Source organism: Bos grunniens, chromosome 23, assembly GCF_055505025.1.
Source record: "Bos grunniens cultivar Pamir isolate PY7600 chromosome 23, Bosgru_T2T1.0, whole genome shotgun sequence".
NCBI classification, from domain to species: Eukaryota; Metazoa; Chordata; class Mammalia; order Artiodactyla; family Bovidae; genus Bos; species Bos grunniens.
This window is the reverse complement of record NC_141187.1, coordinates 38,199,089-38,215,814: the sequence shown is the minus strand read 5'-3', so window position 1 is coordinate 38,215,814 and position 16,726 is coordinate 38,199,089. Positions and strand designations below refer to the sequence as shown.

At 45.2% G+C, this 16,726-nt stretch overlaps 1 long non-coding RNA gene across 1 annotated transcript in view; it reads right to left on the bottom strand.

Moving 5' to 3' along the window:
* Positions 1–840: 840 nt before the first annotated feature.
* Positions 841–16,726, bottom strand: part of LOC147347656 (uncharacterized) — a 71,047-nt gene continuing 55,161 nt past the window's right edge. Inside the window, exon 2 of the long non-coding RNA XR_015152421.1 lies at positions 841–16,473. This is a non-coding gene — a long non-coding RNA (uncharacterized LOC147347656). The remainder of the gene's footprint in view (positions 16,474–16,726) is intronic.

Here is a 16,726-nt window from a genome sequence, read left to right as displayed (position 1 = left end):
GCATCATTCCTTCCAAAGAAATCCCAGGGCTGATCTCCTTCAGAATGGACTGGTTGGATCTCCTTGCAGTCCAAGGGACTCTCAAGAGTCTTCTCCAACACCACAGTTCAAAAGCATCAATTCTTTTGGGGTTAACTAAAATTTGTATATATTACACAAAAAGATATTCTCATAATAGAAGTATACAAGTAGAAACATTTGGAGATCACTATCATCCTTCAAAAGCACTTCTTTACTAGACTCTGAGCTTTTAGGTGGAGGAAAATCATACCCTCACTGGAAAATACACTGTTTTAAAATGGTATGTCTTTTACAACAGAACTAAGTTGAAGCTGAAACTCCAACCCTTTGGCCACCTGATGCGAAGAGCTGACTCATTGGAAAAGACCCTGATGCTGGGAAAGATTGAAGGTGGGAGGAGAAGGGGACAACAGAGGATGAGATGGTTGGATGGCATCACCGACTCATTGGACATAAGTTTGAGTAAACTCTGGGAGTTGGTGATGGATGAGGAGGCCTGGTGTGCTGCGGTTCATGGGATCGCAAAGAGTCGGACATGACTGAGCAACTGAATTGAATTACTGAATGAAGTCTAAGGAAGAGGACTTCTTTTCCAGCCCCTTCCCTGTGCTAACAGAGAAGAGATTCACTCACTCATGCAGCGTGTATCGAACGCCGCTCTTTGGAGAGCAGCATCCAGAGCACAGGGAAGGAAACAGACAGGATTAAGACACGATCCAGACGATAATCTGTCATTCAGGGAAAAGGGAGGTGGGAGCTCTTAGTTCAGATTGGGGGTATTGGGAAGAAGGTTTCCAAGTGAGAGATTTCCATATGCAAGGGAGTGCCAGGCAGTCCTGGATGAGGAACCGAACAGAGCCATGCAAGCGCAGAAAGTCTTTGAGCTGTTGGAGAAAGGCAATAGTTCACAGAGACCGGATGCCAGTGTACTCAGAGCTATAGAAAGGACTGTAGACTGGACTGGAAAGGAGACCGTAACAGTTCTTGGATATCGTGCTGAGTCTGAGCAAAAGCTTTGCAAAACTCATATTACTATTCCCATTTTTATATGCAGAGAAGCCTGATCACAAGGTGTGTAGAGAATAGAATGGGCTTCCAGTCCGAGGTTCTTTTCACTTTTCATTTATAACTCCTAGCCATATAAAAAGAAAAACGCAACATCTCCTTGAGTCATGAGAATAAAAGCAAAAATAAACAAATGGGACCTAATTAAACTGCAAAGCTTTTGCACAGCAAAGGAAACCATAAACAAAATGAAAAGAAAACCCACAGAATGGGAGAAGGTATTTGCAAACAAAGCAATCGACAAGGGATTAATCTCCAAAATATACAAACATCTCATGCAGCTCAATATCAAAAACAAACAACCCAATCAAAAAATGGGCAGATGATCTAAATAGACATTTCTCCAAAGAAGACATGCAGAGAGCCAAGAGGCACATGAAAAGATGCTCAACATCACTAATTATTAGAGAAATGTAAATCAAAATTACAACGAGGTGTCACCTCACAACAGTTAAAATAGCCATCATCAAAAATTTTTCAAGTAATAAATGCTGGAGACGGTGTAGAGAAAAGGAACTCCCCTACATTGTTAGTAGAAGTGTAAATTGGTACAGCCACGATGGAGAGCAGTATGGAGGTGCCTTAAAAATCTAGAGCGTTATACCACATGATCCAACGATCCCACTCCTGAGCATATAGCCAGAGGAAACCATAATTCAAAAAGATTCGTGTGCCCAGTGTTTGTTTACTGTAGATAGGACGTGGAAGCAACCTCATGTCCATCAGCAGAGGAGTGGATAAAGAAGACGCGGTACATATATACAGTGACATCTTGGTCATAAAAAAGAACAACACGATGCCATTTGCAGTAACATGGATGGGCCTAGAGATTGTCCTACTGAGTGAAGTCAGTCAGTCAAAGACAAACAGGATACCACTTACATGTGGAATCTAAAGAAATGGTACAAATGAACCTATTTACAATATAGAAGTCAGACGCAGATATAGAAAACAAACTGTGGTAACCAGGGGAACAGGTGGGGCTCAAGTGGGAGACTGGGATTGACACACATACACTACTCTATACAGAACAGATAACTAAGAACCGGAAGCACAGGGAACTTTTTTCACTCTGTAGTGACCTCCATGGGCACAGAATCTTAAAAGAAGAGTGGATGTGTGTGTGTGTGTAACTGACTCACCTTGCTGTGCAGCAGAAACTACCACATTGTAAATCAACTGTTTGTTGTTGTTTACTTGCTATGTCCTGTCCAACTCTTGGTGACCCCAAAGACTACAGCCCGCTAGGCTCCTCTATATTTCAGTTTTTAAAATGCAGGATAAAATGCTTTTCAGCGTTGTTGCTTAATTGTCATGTGAGTTTAGAAGAGGTAAATTGAAACACCTAATAAGACTGAAGAGCCCTTTTGTCCTTTACATTATCAGGCCTCTTAAGTCATCATGTGTGATGACTTGCCGCAGTGCTCACAAAGGCTGTCATTAAAGCATTAATGCCAGGGACTGCAATCTCTGTACCTCCATATCCCTGTGTCTGACATAGTGCCTAGGCCCTCACAGGTACCTAATAAAGAAGGAAATAAAAACCAGTTTTTCTGTTTTCCTTTTAAAGAAGTCCATTAAATTTGAATTCAATCAAGGAAGTTGATTAGGGAAGGGCTCAGTCGCTTCAGTCGTCTGACTCTTTGCAACCCCATGGACTGTAGCCCACCAGGCTCCTCTATCCATGGGATTCTCCAGGGAAGAATACTGGAGTGGGTTGCCATTTCCTTCTCCAGGGGATCTTCCCAACCCAGGGATGGAATCCGCATCTCTTGCGTCTCCTGCATTGGCAGGTGGATTCTTTACCAGTGTGCCACCTGATTAGGGAATCATGCACACAGATACATTTGCAATCAATTTATGTCCCTTTACTGTGGATTTGGAATTTTCTTTATGAAAATTAGGGTTTTTGAATATCTAGTTGACAGCTACCTACTTATAGTAATGGATAGAACACAGTGATGGGAAGTATTACAGGAGTTAGCTTTAGGTAAAATCTTGGTTCTATGCATCAGTTAACCATGGATAAAACTGTATTTCATCTTAGGTATTTTCTAGAAGTTTCATTTTTCTCCTCTGTGACATTGGAATATTAGTACTATTTTGCAGGGTTGTTGGAAGGCTTAGAGGTATAAACTCTGTATTTAATATAAAGTCTGTCATGTAGGCACTGAATAAGTTGCTGCTATTACTGCTATTTTCTATTTGAATTTTTAAAAACTCAGTTATACTTCTTGACAAATAGTCATTTTGTTGGATGGTATTCAAGCTTGTGAAATCTGTGAATCTGTTCTACAGACATATAATTTTTTCAATCTGTGTAAGTTTAAATACAGAACAATCCTGTTGGTCTGGTTAACTTCGGCTCAATTGTTTCCTGTCTGTGAAAATATCACCGTTTGTTTAACAGCTTCTGTCAGAATGGGGTTAAGGCAACCTACAGAATAGTAGTAAAATCGGGTTTAAACAAATCTGTCTGTTTATACTTAATTCTACTTACTGATAGAATGAACAGTTTTATTAGAAAATAATCAGCGTGTGGATCTCTTTTTTTTCTACATTCGCTCCACCTTCACCACACAGACCCTCTTAATCTTCCAGTGATTCTTGTTGAGTTGGGTTCTTAACAGATAACAATGAATTTTAAGCATAGTATTTACCACACTCTTCATTCTCTGGGGAAACTGATTTGATGGGAACAGCAGATTTGGAGTTCTGACCTGGGGCGATGTAGACAATTTACAGAAAAAATAAATAACTCGGCAGAGTAAACAGTATCTTTTGAGAACTTATCATTCCCTCTCCAGAAAAGGCTAGCAGAGTGATTCTTCTATGTATCTTATTTTGTTGGAGACATAAATCTCAGTCATAAAATCAGCTAAGGACTCTGCAACTTTACAACACACATGCTGTGGGCTTCCTAGAGTTCCTACAGATCAGAGCATCCAGCTCGTTCCCATTCCCTCAGGAATGTTTCATTGGAGGCTTGAGACACGTGAGTTAATAGGGTTCATGCTCTCCATTCTGTTTTTCCTCTTTGCAGGTCTCCTAAGAGGATTAATTTACGCATCCTATTTCAAGAGAGACTTTCACACTAAAAATGTCAAATTATTACCCACATCATCTTTTGTCACTTATTAGTGAAGTCTCAATGGCCAAGTCCCCCTTTCACATGAGAAGTTCACGTGGGAGATGAGTCCTGAGTTTTCCACAGTCACCCCACTGAAGCTGAGCACCCGGGAAATTCAATGTGCAAACCTCAGCCTGCAGACAGACGGTCCCGTCGCACCCTCCAGTCCTTCAGTAAAGACAAGTGTCATCCAGCTTGGTAAGTGGGTATGTGTTAAATTCTAACAGTCTAGTCTTTTTGCCTTTTTATCAGCCACACAAATTCCCCAAGTTGTTTGCTTTTCTAGTCGAAAGCAATAAAAAATAAATAAAAAATGGAAACAACCCATATGGTAATAAGCTCTTATTTTGTGGCGCAAGTCCAGCGGTCTTTGCAGGGGGCCCCTTGTAGTTTGCTGGGCCTTGGCCAGTGCCCCTGGAGGACACGCGGGGTGGGAGGACCCACGGCCTCTCCCTGCGGTGGTGGAGCTGAGCCGACAGCCCTCGGCCAAGGCCTGGACCCTGCAGAACTCCACCTGAGAACCCTGATTTGGGCCCCTTCTCCAAATGCACCCACTGACTTCTAAGAGGTTTCCCCTAACCTTTACAGGGTGATTGAGAATAGGTCCAGACAGAAAGTAGAATGGTGATGGCCAGGGAGTGAGGGCGGGGGCAGTGGCGAGAACGGAGAGTCATGGTTTAATGGCACGGTTTCAGTGTCGCAAGATGAAGAGAGCTCTGGACGGTGCTGATGGTTGCATGACATTATGAATGTTAATACGGCTGAACTTAAAATTACTTAAGATGGTAAATTTTATGTTATGTGGAGTTTACCATGATTTTTTAAAGTGGGGGCAAAAGAGTAAGTCCAGAGTTATCACCACACCTTTAAAGGAAACAGGCTCAGTGCAACTTCAGAGTCTGGGCTCAGATGCCATCTTGTTCATTCCCATCCTAGTCTCCTCGGAGGGCAGCTCTTGGCCTTCAGCCATTGGGTCCACTCTCAGCAGGAGTCATGGACCGCCTGTGGGACCCTCTGTGCAGCTCACGTCTGAGGGTTGGAGAGAAGGGCCCCAGGGTTGCTTGGTGACCCCCAATCCCCACTGCTTCTCCCGGGCTTGGTGGCACAGGCTCATTCGTCTCTGTGCCCAGGCCTCGGTCTACAGCACAATTTGGAAGCTGATCTACCCTGGGGAACTTTCATTTTAGATGATTTTCTACTGAGGGAGAAGGTAAGATCAGTGCTCTGATGCTCTAAGGATTCGAGGCACCATCAGAATGGCCACCAGCAGAAAATCTACAAACAATAAATGCTGGAGAGTATGTAAAGAAAAGGGTACCCTCTTGCACTGTTGGTAGAAATATAAATTGATACAGCCACTATAGAGAACAACAAGGAGATGCCTTAAAAAACGAGGAATAAAACTACCACATGACCCAGTGTGTGGGTCATATGGGGTCATATGCTCCCACTACTGGGCATATGCCCTGAGAAAATCATAATTCCAAAAGACACATGTACCCTAGTGTTCAGAGCAGTGCTATCTACAACAGCCAGGACACAGAAACATCCTAGATGTTCATCGACAGGTGAATGGATAAAGATGTGGTACATATATACAAGGGAATATTACTCGGCCATGAAAAGGAATGAGTCAGCTGTAGTGATGGGGATGAACCTAGAGGCTGCTGCACAGAGTGGAGTAAGAGAAAAACAAATACTGTATATTAGCACACACATATGGAATCTAGAACCTATTTGCAGGGCAGGAACAGAGAGGCAGACACAGAGAACAGACTTGTGGGCAGAGCTGGGAAAGGAAAACATGGGGCAAACGGAGGGTAGCACTGACGTGCGTGCCCTATGAACGTACGTGCCCTACCGTGTGTAAAGCGGCTCGTGGGGAGCTGCCTGTATGGCACAGGGAGCTCAGCTCTGTGCTGTGATGACCTAGAGGGCTGGGATGGGGGCAGGAGGGAGACTCAAGAGGGAGGGGATATATGCTTGTTTATAGCTGATTCACATTATTATAGAGCAGAGACCAACACAACATCGTAAAGCAATTATCCTCCAATTAAAAAATTTAAAGATTCAAGTATCCCAAACTTCAAAGTTTTCCACCCCATGACTTTTTCCTAATCCACCTCTCCTCACAAAACTTGCCAAGGGAGAGAGTGGCTCTGACCTACGCTGCAATTTCTCTCCCCGCTTCCCCATACCTTCCATGGTTTCATATGATTTCGTACACTCTGCCATCCTCCTCCTCTGCTTTACTTTTCCACCTTAGCACTCAGGACTGTCTGATTTACTGTGGTAGTTGAAAAACGTATCTTATTATCCGTCCGCTTTTTAGAACACATACCCCATGATGTCGGATCGTCCATCCTTTTTGTTCATTCCTGTATCTCGGGCCCCTAGAACAGTGCCTGGTACAGATTACGTGCTCAGTGATCATGTTGGATAAACGTCAATGAGGAACAGACTGAGGGCAGGTCTAGGGCCACTGGCTGCCAGTCCTGACTGTGCTCAGGGGAGGACACCCAGCTCATCTTTCCCAGGGGCCGCATGGCTCATCAGAGGTGCCCCCCAGACTCTGGCTGTGCCCCTGACAGCCTGAAATCTAGTGGATCCCCTTTTCATTGGCCACTGACCTGGTGGAGGGTACAATACTGAAGGGGTTCTTTGTATGCATAAACTGAGTATCTCAAGCCTCACCCTTGTGTAGAGCCAAGGGAGATTATCCTGACACTGAACATCAATCCGAGGTGCTCTCAACTCCCACCCCTGTAACTGCAGGCCCTCGACACCTCTTCCTCTCTGTTTCTGACACGTTCTTCCATGCAAACTTGGCCAAGGCACCTGCCCACCACCCTGCTGCCAGTGCCCTCCTGAGGAAGGTCCTCATGATGCCAACCATCTGAACCACTTGGGAGTCCCCTCTCCACAGCCCTGGAGCTTCGCTGTGGGCTCTAGCGGTGTGATGGAGAGGACTCTGTAATGACTCGCCTGCCGGTGCAGGAGACATGAGAGACCTGGGTTCAATCCCTGGGGCGGGAAAACTTCCTGGAGAAGGAAATGGCAACCCACTCCAGTATTGTTGCCGGGAGAATCCCTTGGGCAGGGTTGCAGAGTCGGACATGACTGAAGTGACTTAGCGCGCACACACACACACTGCTTCTGCTCAAAACTTCACTGGCCACAGCACCTCTGGGGGCTGGGTCTGCAAGATTTATGGGCAACCCGCCAGGCTGGTGGGGAGTGGGGCAGAGGGCTTGTTCACCTTCCTTCTCCTTCCAGGTGCTCACACAAAGTAACACCCCTCGACTGCTGCACCCAACACAGATGGGTCTGTGCAAACAGATTTCAGGGGCTGGGCCCCTGCAGCTGTCACCCATGGGCCAGAAGTTTCCAGCCTCTGAGCCAACAGGACCCCCGCGTGTAGCTCACCCTCTTCTATTTCAAGGGTCCCCTAGGGCTGATCCACCCTCTGTTTCTGACTCAGGTTCACGCATGTGGATCAGGAGGCAAGTCTTAGCTCCTGCACCCCCTGCTGGGAACACCATCCCAGTTCTTCTAGGGGGTTCTGGGAAAGCCTGCTGCAGCTTTCTGTGCACTAACCCATCTATCATCTATCTTTCTTCCTTTCTTTACACACATGCTCACTGAACGAAGCACAAACCAGCACAGCCCTAATGGACTGACAGCCACTTGCCCTAAATTCAAAAATTAGTATCCTTCATATCACAGCTAAGAGCTACCTAGTAGATAAAAAAATATATCATTCTGAAGTCATCCTCCCGTGATGTCTTCCTTTACTTCAAAATCCAAAATTATGCCCTTTTCATGTCCCTTCCATGCATGTAGCCCCCACCCACTCCCTACACAAAGTCTTGATCAACTTGTGACACACACAGGCCTTGGGTTTGAAAAAATGTGGATTTTAACAAACTAATATGTAAATCCTTCAAAAGGGAATATGCTGTTTTCAGCATCTTTTAATGATCTGCTACTGCTGCTAAGTCACGTCAGTCATGTCCGACTCTGTGCGACCCCATAGACGGCAGCCCAACAGGCTCCTCTGTCCCTGAGATTCTCTAGTCAAGAACACTGGAGTGGGCTGCCATTTCCTTCTTTAATGCATTAAAGTGAAAAGTGAAAGTGAAGTCGCTCAGTCATGTTCGACTCTTCGCGGCCCCATGGACTGTAGCCCACCAGTCTCTTCCATCCATGGGATTCTCTAGGCAAGAGTGCTGGAGTGGGTGATCTGGCTGTAGCTAAAAGATGCCTATTACATGTCAGCAGTGGGACTAATAGATGTTACTGTCTGAAGCGACCAAAGGTTGGTGCCCACCTCTGAACAGTGAAGGACAGTGGTCCTCGAGTTATAAATAAATCCCCAGCAGTGAGCTCCACGTGGCTGCTCCTGAGGCCATGAGGCCTCTCCCAGACCACATGTCTCTCTGCCGGTGTCGACGTGTCCGGGGCTTGCTCAGTCTCCTGTTACTTTGCACACGTGCCCTACTTTGCTTTAGGACAAACAAGTTTGCAGAAGCTCCCAACTTATACTTCTCTTTAAAAATGACTCAAAGCTGAAAAAACAGTGAGGATCAACTGTTCTCAGAGGAGGAAGAAAAATGTGGAGGGCTTGTCAGTGCCGGGAAAGGCGGCACTAAACTTTGACCCGGAAGTATACTGTCTTTCTCCAAAGACTGCTTTTAAACGCCCCCCAGCTAGTTCTCACACAGCAACAAGAGTCTGCCCAAGTCGGGCAGTGGACCGCCTCTAAATCTCTGGTCCAGGAACCTGCAGGCCTCAGGCCAGTTCTTTGCTAGATAGTGGCCTGGTGTGCTGTCTTTCAGGCTCTGTTCAAAGTCCACAATTTTTATAAATAAACGTTTCTCGTGGAAAGGGTATTTTAAGGTTGCTGTTTTGAGAGCCTGTTTTTCCAGAAAATGTGAACTGTTTTTATTATCAAATGTCTTTTAGCCTTGTGATCTGAAACAAAGTATCACAAAGGTCTGGATGTCATAAACTTGAAAAAATAAAAATAAAACAACAACAACCTGCCTACGCCAGCATTTTAATACGTGAAGATGTCAATTTGTAATTAAGGCTCAAATTTTCAATCGCCTAAGTGGCTGACACTGATTCCACTTGGAATCACTGTTGATTTATTTATCCTGGAATAAGTGCAATACCATTATGTCTTGGTGACAACAGAAATAAGCTTTGGCCAGGTCTGTACATAGTTTGGAGATGAAGAAAATAGGTTTTGAAAGGCAATGGGCATTGCTGATTATAGATTTTTATTAGGAACAGATGTGGGGCCCTGGTTTTCAGCAGGAGACAAACTGTTATTGAAACAAGCAGCTGACTAAGAACCATATAATATCTTCTTTTTTAGGACAGAAAAATAGTAACAAATTGAATTCAGAATCTTTTTCTACAAGGGGTCACCTAACCATCAGAAACAAACTCTAAGATACTTATTTATGCACATGTTGAACAGCCCACAGCAAACACTCCAGGTGGGGGGAGCTGTTTGTGATAAGCAATCTCCAGGCTGAGAAAGAGGTTTAGACAGAAATTATAAAGAACTTCTTTTACCACTGTGCTTCAGATTGCTAACCCTAACCTAATGTCTGTCACAGAGAGTGAAGTCAGAAAGAGAAAAACAAATATATTAATGTATATATACGGAATCTAGAAAAATGGTACAGATGAACCTATTTGCAATGCAGCAATAGAGACACAGATATGTGGACACACTGGGGAAGGGGAAGGTGGGATGAATTGGGAGAGTAGCATTGACGGATATTCACCACCATGTGTGAAACAGATAGCTAGTGGGAACCTTAGAGCTCAACATTCAGCAAACGAAGATCATGGCATCCAGTCCCATCACTTCATGGGAAATAGATGGGGAAACAGTGGAAAGAGTGTCAGACTTTATTTTTTGGGGCTCCAAAATCACTGCTGATGGTGACTGCAGCCAGGAAATTAAAAGATGCTTACTCCTTGGAAGGAAAGTTATGCCCAACCTAGACAGCATATTAAAAAGCAGAGACATTACTTTGCCAACAAAGGTCTGGCTAGTCAAGGCTATGGTTTTTCCAGTGGTCATGTATGGATGTGAGAGTTGGACTGTGAAGAAGGCTGAGCGCCGAAGAATTGATGCTTTTGAACTGTGGTGTTGGAGAAGACTCTTGAAAGTCCCTTGGACTGCAAGGAGATCCAACCAGTCCATCCTAAAGGAGATCAGCCCTGGGTGTTCATCAGAAGGACTGATGCTGAAGCTGAAACTCCAATACTTTGGCCAGCTCGTGTGAAGAGCTGACTCATTGGAAAAGACCCTGATGCTGGGAAAGATTGAGGACAGGAGGAGAAGGGGACGACAGAGGATGAGATGGCTGGATGGCATCACCGACTCAATGGACATGAGTTTGGGTAAACTCTGGGAGTTGGTGATGGACAAGGAGGCCTGGCGTGCTGCAATTCATGGGGTCGCAAAGAGTTGGACACGACTGAGCGACTGAACTGAAGTGGGAACCTGCTATCTAGCACAGGGGGCTCAGCTCAGTGCTCTGTGATGACCTAGAGAGACGGGATGGTGGGTGGGTGGAAGAAGATCCCAGAGGGAGAAATATATGTATGTATGTGTGTGTGTGTATGTATAAACACACACACACACATCTAGCTGATTCATGTTGTTGTACAGCAGAAACTAACACAACATTGTAAAGGAATTGTACTATAATTTAAAAAATCGTAATTGTAAAGAACTTCAATTGCATCAGATCACTTCACTCTAAATTTGTTTACGGCTGCCCCATTTAACAGTTTCACCCTCTTAGTATGGAGCAGTACCAATGCTAAGTTACATACTGTATGATCATTTTGTGTATTACAGGCCTATTTCCCTCCCCCTCTAAGGACAGAGTGAGCATTTTGGATTACTTGCTGCCCAGTTTGAGGCTGTGTCAGCTAAGGCGACCGTCAACATTACAGACATTACAGATGATTTCCATCTGTCTCTGCCATCCTCTTTTGTCCCCAGTCATTTATTGAGACATCCCCCCCCCACTTCATTTCATTTAATAACACTTCCCAGAAATTTCAGATGATGCCTCCAGTCATATGCCATTGGCCAGCACTTATTCATATGTCCACACTTAGTTTCAAAAGGAGTCTGGGAAATGGAGAATGATCTTGAGTGGGCCATGTGCCAAGTTAAAGAATCAGGGTTTGACTTTATAAAAGTGAGGCCGGCTGGGACCCGGGACCCTTTGCTGCAATGCTTGGATGTCCCTTTGAAAACCAACAGGAAGTGTGTGCCTGTGCAGTTGGGGCACATTCTACAAAAAACCCACAGAGCACAAGTGCCATTTCTGAAGAGCCGCGAGCAAGAACGAAGGGTCGGGAACAAGAAGCAGGGTCCTGCACACGCCCCCTGCACACGAGGCCTCCAAAGGGGTGGGCAAACCACCAAAGCCACCCCTCAGGCCTGACTCCTGGACACGCCCCTACCCTCACCCCATATTAGGAACCAGGGTGCCCTGCCTCGGTGAGTGAGCAAGCGAGGGAACCTGTTGTTCATTCTCACTCCCTGCTTCTGCAGCAGGAGCCCCAAGAAAACCTTGCCTGAATTTCCTGTCTGGCCTCTGATCAATTTCTATTGATTAAGGAGGCCAAGAACCCTGGTGGGTAACAGAAGGGGAAATGGATACAGGGATTAACTAGTAGGCTGTACCAATGACTTGTACCAATTTACACTATCATCAAGGTATGGGAGTTCCTTTCCCTCCACAGTGTTCATTAAAATTGGTATTGTCAGACACTTTTTGTCAATCTGATAGACACTCTTATTTTTTTAAACTTTTTATATTCATATAATACCACCATTGCCTTCCCCTCCCAGACAACCAATCTATTTACATGCTCAGATGCTCAGTCATGTCCAGCTCTTTGCAACCCCATGGGCTGTAGCCTGCCAGGCTCCTCTGTCCATAGGATTTCCCAAGCAAGAATACTGCAGTGAGTTGCCATTTCCTCCTCCAGGGAATCTTCCTGACCCAGGGATTGAACCCATGTCTCTTATGTCTCCTGCACTGGCAGGTGGGAAGCCCCTAATATATTTAATATATATTCATATTATACAGGACAGGTGGTATTTGGTATGCTATACAGTCCATGGGATTCCCCAGGCCAGGATACTGGAGTGGGCAACACCGTTCCCTTCTCCAGGGGATCTTCCCAACCCAGGTCTCCCGCTGAGCCACCAGGGAAGCCCAACTGGTACGCACCTATTTTGAATTCTTTAGTTCATAAAATGGTTGCATTATGTGTCTTTTTTCACCAAGCACTGTGTTTTCAAGGTCTTTCTATGGGCACAGCTGTTCTGTTGCTCCTGCATCATCTCCTGTGATTTTCACCCATATATCTTACTTGCCCACCCTCTCACTGATGGACACTCAGGTTGTCTCCAATTCTCCGACATCACTTACGGCCTTACAACAAACAGGTTCAGGGATTTCCTGGTGGCTCAGTGGTAAAGAATCTACCTGCCAATGCTAGAGACCTGGGTTCGATCCCTGATCCAGGAGGATGCTACACGTCACAGAGCAGCTGAGCCCATGCGCCACAACTATTGAGCCTGTGCTCTAGAGCCTGGGAGCCCCAAAATACTGCAGCCCGCACGCCCACAGCTCGTGCTCTGCAGCGAGAGGAGCCGCCACAATGAGAAGCCCGTGCACCACAACTGGAGAGGAGCCCCCACTCCCTGCAACTAGAGAACAGCCTGTGCGACAACGAAGACCCAGTGCAGCCAAAACTAAATAAAATCATGAAAAAGAAAACTGAGGTTCAGAGAAGTTAAAAAAAAATTAGTCCCAAGTCCACAAAAACAGACATGTGACTAACTAGTACCAGGAATAAACTCACACATCTACAGTCAATTAATCTTCAACAAAGGAGGCTAGAATATACAGTGGGGAAAAGACAGCCTCTTAAGCAAGTGGTGCTGGGAAAGTTGGACAGCCGCATGTAAATCAGTGAAATTAGAACATACCCTCACACCCTACACAAAAATAAACTCAAAATGGCTTAAGCACTTAAATATATAAGACTTGATACCATAAAACTCCTAGAAGAGAACATAGGCAAAACATTCTCTGACATAAATCATACCAGTGTTTTCTTAGGTCTCCCGTGGCAACAGAAATAAGAGCAAAAATAAACAAATGGGACCTAATCAAACTTACGAGCTTTTGCACAACAAAGGAAACCATAAGCAAAATGAAAAGACAGCCTACAGACTGGGAGAAAATACTTGCAAATGATGCAACCAACAAGGGCTTAATTTCAAAAATATCCAAACAGCTCAATAAAAAAACAATCAAAAAATGGGCATTAGACCTAAACAGACATTTCTCCAAAGAAGACATACAGGTGGCCAACAGGGACATGAAAAGATGCTCATCATCACTGATTAGCAGAGTATAAAAACTACAATGAAGTGTCACCTCACACCAACCAGAATGGCCAATGTCAGTAAGTCTACAAATAGCAAATGCCAGAGAGGGTGTGGAGAAAAGGGAATCCTCATATACTATAGGTAAGAATGTAAATTGGTGTAAATTGGAGGACAGCATGGAGGTTCCTCAAAAAACCAAAAACAGAGCTACCTTATGAGCCAGCAATCCCACTCCTGGGCATATACCTGGACAAAACTATAATTCAAAATGATACAAGCTCCCAAATGTTCACAGTGATGCTATTTAGAATAGAATGTCCATCATTAGATGAATGGATAAAGAAGATGTGGTACGTATGCACACACACAATGGAATACTACTCAGCCATAAAAAGGATGAAACTTGCCCATTTGCAGCAACATGGATACAACTAGAGATTATTATACTAAGTGAAATAAATCAGAAAGAGAAAGACAAATATATGTATTGCTTATATGTGGAATCTAAAATATGACACAAAGTAACTATCTACAAAAGAGAAACAGACTTACAGATATAGAGAACAGATTTGTAGTTGCCAGGGTCGGGGAGGGATATACTGGGAGTTTGGGATTAGCAAATGCAAACTAGTATATACAGGATGGATAAACAACAGGGTCCTACTGTGTAGCACAGGGAACTATATTCAATATCCTGTAATAAACCATAATGGAGAAGAATATGAAAAAGAATTAAAAAAAATTTTAATTGAAAAAATGTCCCAAGTCCCATAGCTAATGTACTCTACTGCCATTGGTGAATGGTCTCTAGAAAGAAAGGGTGCTAGAGAAATCCACTTGTAAGCAGAAAAGGTAAGTGTCTGGTGTAATTTCAGAGATTCCAGGTAGCTTTCCTGCTCCAAAATCTCTCTTCCAATCAGCTCCAGTGATGCCTCAAAGTTAATAGCAGAGATTCCTTTCTTTGACTTAATGCTCTCTCTCTGATTAGAATCCTAATAGATTGTAAATCTCATTGGTTATTTATGCCTTGTGATTAACTTAGTTTTCAGCCCTTTTTTGGAGGTAAAAGATTAGGTGAGCCACATAGTTATTGAGGGCTTAAAGGGCAGTCTATCAGTGGGGGCTGTATTCAGCTATGAATGTGTGTGTGTGTGTGTTAGTTGCTCAGTCCTGTCCGACTCTTTGTGATCCCCTGTGCTGTAGCCTGCCAGGCTCCTCTGTCCATGGAATTCTCTAGCCAAGAATACTGGAGTGGGTAAGCCATTCCCTTCTCCAGGGGATCTTCCTGACTCAGGGATCAAACCGGGGTTCTCCTGCATTGCAGGCAGATTCTTTACTGTCTAAGCCACCAGGAAAGCCCTATAGCTATTGAGGGGTTAAGGGCAGTGTATCAGTTGAGACTGTGTTCAGCTATGAATATATTAATGTAAAAACAGTGGCTTCAACAGATGGGAGTTCCAAGTGGTTCTCACAGCCTGATCGCTGACCAGTAGAATGAGCATCACCTGGGAACTTGTTCCAAGTCCTACGCCAGAACTTTTGAATCAGATACTCTGAGGGAGGGGCCCAGAAACCTGTGTTTTAATGAGCCCTCCAGGTAATGAAGATGCCCACTGGAGTATGGGGACCACAGGGGTTATTCTAACTGGAAGCCCAGGGTTGAAACAGTTGGGGCTGGTACTCTGACTTAGCAATGCTGAGGATGCCAGCTGCTTCTCTCCCCCTGCTCTGACATATTCAGCATACGGTTCTCATCTTCGTGGGAGCAAGATGTACTCTAGATCAGGGGTCCCTAAACCCCAGGCCATGAACTGTCAGGAACCGGGCCACACAGCAGGAGGTGATCGGCAGGGGGAACCGAAACTATCCACCTGCACTAGCCCCCCCACGCCCCCCAAATGCAGGCTGTGGAAAAACTGTCTTCCACAAAGCTGGTCCCTGCTGCCAGAAGGTTGGGGACCACTGCTCTCGATGCCATATCTGCACGCTAGGTAGCAAAAATGGGCAAATCCACAATGAGTGGGTCTCGCATCTTTCCCAGACAGTCTCTGCTTATGTCTCCATTGACAGTAAACATCACAGAGCCATGCCGGATGCTACAGAGTCTGGCTGTCGAGTGAGTATGTGTTAACTGTGCACACCGCCGTTGTCCCCTTATCCTGAAGAGGTTAGTAAGAGGGATGTCGGGGGTGGAGGCGTGGATGCTGTATGCACGGAACTCAGTGGTCTCTGCTGCTGCTAAGTCGCTTCAGTCGTGTCTGACTCTGTGCGACCCAATGGACGGCAGCCCACCAGGCTCCCCCAATCCCTGGGATTCTCCAGGCAAGAACACTGGAGTGGGTTGCCATTTCCTTCTCCAATGCATGAAAGTGAAAAGTGAAAGTGAAGTCGCTCAGTCGTATCCGACTCTTCGAGACCCCATGGACTGCAGCCTACCAGGCTCCTCTGTCCATGGGATTTTCCAGGCAAGAGTGCTGGAGTGGGGTGCCATTACCTTCTCCGTGGTCTCTGCTACTTGCACTTAAAAGCAGAGACGGGAGAAGCCAAAGTAGAACAGTAAGGGGTCAAGAAGTCCTTAGCCTGTGTCTGTCATAATTGTTCTGGAGGCCGGCTTAACATGGAGAGAAGAGGTCACCACTCTTGACAGGCTGGTACACTGCAGGGAGACGGCTATTTCACCTGGCACGAACAACAGGCATTTCGATTTGTGGCCAGCGGTCCCCTCTTGTCCTCAGAGATCAGGAGACGTTCTATCCTTCGCAGTAAGTAAACCCGAAACACTAGCCCCAACACCGAGCAGGGCCTCCTGTGCAGCAAAAACCACAGAAGTGATTAGTAGTGGGACAGGAACAGATTAAGGAAGACTTGTTATGATGAGTTTGTTTACATGAGCTCCCCACAGCCCAGGAGAAGAGATGATCATTTATTTTTGCCTCTCGGCCTTGAGGCTGCTTTTTTTTTTTCTTCCCCTGAGTTTATCTCTGCCTATTGACTTAACCCTCCAGCTCAGGTAGTTCTTCATGTATTTCCTAGGTGTGCTTGGGAACAAGGACCCCGAT